Consider the following 4,942-nt stretch of genomic DNA (forward strand, 5'->3'; position numbering starts at 1 on the left):
CGCCTCTGCCGGGTCCTAAAAAGCCAGCTTCTCCCCGCCCCCCCTGCTTTCTCCCCTCCCCCTTTTGGAGACCACTCCCTTCCCCCCCAAGGCACTCCTGCGTGCGGGCACGTGCTTGCGCACACGCCCACTCGCCCACCCTACGTTACTAGGGCTTTAAGCTGGTCCCCCACTGCTCCGTGACCAGGGCTTTGCACCCTTCAGCCTTGGCTCGCCCGCTTCGAGAGAGTAAGAATAACTTGCAAGCGTGGGTAGAATCGGCGTTAAGTGGGAAAGTGCCGGTGCTTTTGTCTCGTCTTTTAGTTTAGTTCGATTTGGAAGGACTTAGTTTGCGCACTTCCCACGTGGCCGCTCTGAACTGACTGCTGGGGAAACACAAAGGCAGTCTTGACCTTAAAGATTTCGGCGCTCTCACCGACTCCCCACAGTCCTCGTGTTGCTAGGAACAATGACCTTGAGTGAGACCCGAGGAAGTTCGGTCTTTTTAGACCAGGCTCGTCCTAGCACCTCCTAGCAACAACTTCAGTTTCCCAAACCAGAGCTAGCGGAGATGAATAAAAACCCGAAGTATTTCCTGGTACCGGACAAATCTTTTCCCTTCCCACGCCCAACCCCCAAGCCCTCTAATTTCTGAGAGACCCAGGCCACGATCCACAAACCCTGCTGCATTTGCCCACCCCACCCCCTACACACACGCGCTCCCACCCCCACTCCCGCCCCAAGAAGGTCTGAAGACACGCCCACTAAAGGGGTCCCGAAAAGGTCAGATTAGACCCCCAGGTGTGAGCGAAAGCCCTAGCGCTGGGCTGAAGCCCTCACTCAGGTAGGACAGTGGACAAAGAGTGGCTACCTCCATTGTTCCGATTGGCTGAGTCATCCAGCCTTGCCGCCCCCAACCTCCTTCATTCCAGCCAGGACGGGACCTTAACGCCCCAGGGTTGTGACCTTAACAAAGACCTTCGCTGGGTGGGGTGTTTCCATTCCCTCAGGAGATTTCTCCAAGCCACCCTGTCTAACTTTAAGGCTCAATTCAACATCCATTTGCTCCTAAGTCTGCCGGGCCCCAAAGGGGCATGAATTTCATGCCTGCTAGAAGGCAAATTTCTAATTTTAAGAAATGAGGAGCAAACGAGTTGTGGGAGAAAGTTTGGGCAAGGTAAGTATCTGGCCATCATAGGAACCTTTGTGGAATAGGATTGCTCAGAAGAAGCGAAGCGGGTGGGCGTGTGTGAAATTGAAGCTTGGCGATTCCATAGAGAGAGATGGAGGGTTGGTAATGGGGCACTCTCACCGCAATGACCAGCCAAAATGAGGACGCAGAAATGGAAGAGTGAGACTAGACAGTCACTTTGGCCAGAGATCAAAACCCCTGGGGAGATGGGGAATTGGCAGGAAAATCGGTTAACTGTGTTGAGATTTGGCTTAATTTGGGGCGTAGCAGGGACACAGCCTCAGTGTTTGAGCAGAGAGATGGACCTCTGACAACAATGGGATCTATACAGAATGAAGACCTTACAGTAGGGAAGTGACGAAAGCTGGCAGCGGCTCCTGCACATCGTCTGCAGGTGTCCTGGTGTCTTGTGCCTACCTTGGAATATGTTCCTGTTGGCCTCACCCACGGGGTATCCCCTTTGAGAAGAAATAGTACCGGGCACCTTCGTGTGCCATAGACATCTAATGCAAACTGCTAGGGGAGCCACATTATTACCTAAATTTTCTAATAGCTACATTAAAACATAGTAAGAACAGAGTGTGATAGCTCACGCCTTTAATCCCAGCCCGTGGAAGGCAGAGTCAGGCAGATTCCTGGGTCTGAGCCATCTTGGCCTACAGAGAAAGTTCCAGAACAGGCAGGATAACACAGAGAAACCCTATCTCAGAAAAAAAAAAGGGGGGGTATAAAAAAAAAGATAAGTACCATCCATTTTAATAATATACTTGAATTCTGTTTACTCCAAATAGTATTATTTAATCAGAAATGGATATGAAAAATTATAAAGGCAAGATTATCCAAGCACATGGAGAGACAACCTTGAACTCACAGTCCTCCTGCCTTGGTCTCCAGAGTGCTGAGTTCACAGGCATGAGCTACTGTGAATTTCTAGAAGTCTCATCCTGCTGATGCCTTTCTCCCAATTCCCATGTTAATAGCTTTACCCTTCACAACCCCAAATACTGACACCCCAAGAGCACCCTCGTCTCAGATCTTTCCTGACTCCCATAATCTCTGTGTCCTACTCCAGACAAGCCTGCCATCACAGACAAAATTTTTATACAATCTTTAAAATATAAGGGAAATTCGTGAATCAGAATTATCAGAGTTGTTTTTTGTTTTTTTTTTCTTAAGGAGTCAGCAGCCATTGTGGAAGCAAGACATGGGGTATCCTGGTGAACCTTTGCAAGGTCAGGACCTGGGAGGCTAAAGAAGAAAGATCCTAAGTTCAAGGTTAGCCAGCACTGCCTAATAAAATCCTATCAATGGAAAAAATAAAAAAGGGGAGAGGACTGGAGAGATGGCTCAGCAGTTAGGAGCACCAACTACTCTTCTATAGGACCGGGGTTCAATTCCCAGCATCCACATGGCAGCTCACAACTACCTTAAGTACAGTTCCAAGGGACCAGGGGATATGACACCCTCACACAGATATGCATGCAGGCAAAACACCAATGCACATAAAATAAAAAATAAATTTAAAAGAGAAGAAGAAGAAGAAGAAGAAGAAGAAGAAGAAGAGGAAGAGGAAGAGGAAGAGGAAGAGGAAGAGGAAGAGGAAGAGGAAGAGGAAGAGGAAGAGGAAGAGGAAGAGGAAGAAGAAGAAGAAGAAGAAGAAGAAGAAGAAGAAGAAGAAGAAGAAGAAGAAGAAGAAGAAATAATGAAGGAGGAAGGAAGGGCTGGGAAACAGGATTTCTGCACAACCTAACCTGCTACTTAGGAAAGTGAACTTCAGTGACCCTCACCCTGCATCTGATGGCCTGTGGAAGGGTGTGCTAAGGTGAGGAGCAGTGAAACATCTGTGGGTTAGGTGTGCACTAAGTGTGTGCATTCTTGTCTTTATCTTCTGTGATCATGCTGGACAGTGGGTGGCACATGCCTTTAATCCCAGCACTCAGGAGACAGAGACAGGAGGATCTCGGTGAGTTTGAGAGTTCCAAACCAGCCTGGTCTACAGAAAGAGTTCTTCCAGGACAGTCTCTAGGCTCCAAAGCTACAGAGAAACTGTCTCGGAAAAGAAAGAAGGGGGGGGGACAAAAATAACAATATCTTCTGATCTTCTCTCACAGTCATGGTTGTGCATGGGTTAGTTTGGTCACAGTCCCACTTGCGAACATATATGATACTTTTCCTACAGTTCCAAGCCCTTAAACGTTTATCACTCCTGTATTTGAATTAAGCTATGTTTGAACCCACTGAATCCTAAAGAAGTGGAGGGGCTTGACCGTGGCCTCAAATCAACTTACTGGCTCTTCTGGGTCTTGACCACTTTGCCCGATGCCCAGAGCCTACACCATTGCCTGCCACACAGAGACTCGGTAATCATATGTGTGTCTACTGATATTGTTTCTACCCTCATTTCTGCTTTAATACTAAAGTCTCTACTCCTAGTCTCTTGCTTTGACCATTGTTCCTGGAATATTCCTTACTTTAAACTTCTCACAAAGCCTCTGTAAATGACACACTCTTTGGCTTGAGAGCCTCTCTCTGCAGGGCAGTGTGCACTGGAGAAGAGATGGAGACAGGCTGAGACTGGCTTTCCCCTTCTAATGCCTGCTTTCTTTCCATTAAACAATACTGTACAAACCCCACCCTCTTACAGGTTCCCATCGCTAAGCACCGTCTGTACTATTACTTACGTAATTTTTAATGTAAGCTAGTTTGCTTTTTCTTGACTTGGGGCTATTTAAAATGGAAACTCTATATCATTACCATAAATGGAAACCCAGTAAGGATAGCCATATACAGATGGTAACCATAAAAATAAACACAATAAAAACAATTCGGGCTGGATACTGTTACTTGCTGAAGCCTCCAATGCTGGAACGCGCTCCTCTGGGTGAGCCAGGATAAGAAGTGCTAAGGGCCAGCCAGACCCACGCTGAGATTTCATTTTCACCAAGTGATCAGAATGGTGGGGGATATATTTCTAGATGGTTTACTGGAATATAATATGCAAACCAAAAAACACATATCATAAACTTGAAACACATTTGCAAAGTGCTAGCCATATAACAAGCAACCACATCAAGAAAGGCACTAACTAGCATCCTCCATGTACCACCTCCATTATCCACCAGGATAAACATTACCTGCACTTTGATGAACCTGGATGCATTTTGCCTGTTCTGCTTTTTATTGCTTCATATGTGAAAACATACATTGTGCAGCCTTTTTTTTTCTTTGCCCAGTGTTACAGCATTCTTTCTCATTAGTGGGTATGTTTCATGGTATTACTGACTCCAAAATGCTCTTATTCATTCTGTCATTGGTAGGTATATAAGTAGCTTTCAGCTTGTTACTGTCAAGAACCAATAGCAGTTAAGAGTGCTCGCTGCTTTTGCAGAAAACCAGAATTGGGTCCAGCTGTAATCCCAACTCCAAGGGAACTGACACCCTCTGCTGGCCTCCACAGGTACCAGCACACAGAGACACATACACTTAACAAGAACATACACACTTCCTAAAACATGTCATATTCCGAAAACACGTCATACGTCATTTGTTGAACATGTGAATCTATTCTAATGGGTCTTGTGGCTTAAAGGTAAAATGTCCCTATAGGCTCCTGTGTCAGAACGCTTGGTCCCCAGCTGGTAGCGCTGTTTGGGAAGACTGTGGAACCCTTAGGAGGTACAGATTTAATGGAGGAAGTAGGTCACTTTGGGCAGGCTTGGAGGTTTAAAGCCGGTTCCACTTCCTGTAATCTTTCTGCTTCATTGTTGTGAA

Source organism: Microtus ochrogaster, linkage group LG4 (genome assembly GCF_000317375.1).
Source record: "Microtus ochrogaster isolate Prairie Vole_2 linkage group LG4, MicOch1.0, whole genome shotgun sequence".
NCBI classification, from domain to species: Eukaryota; Metazoa; Chordata; class Mammalia; order Rodentia; family Cricetidae; genus Microtus; species Microtus ochrogaster.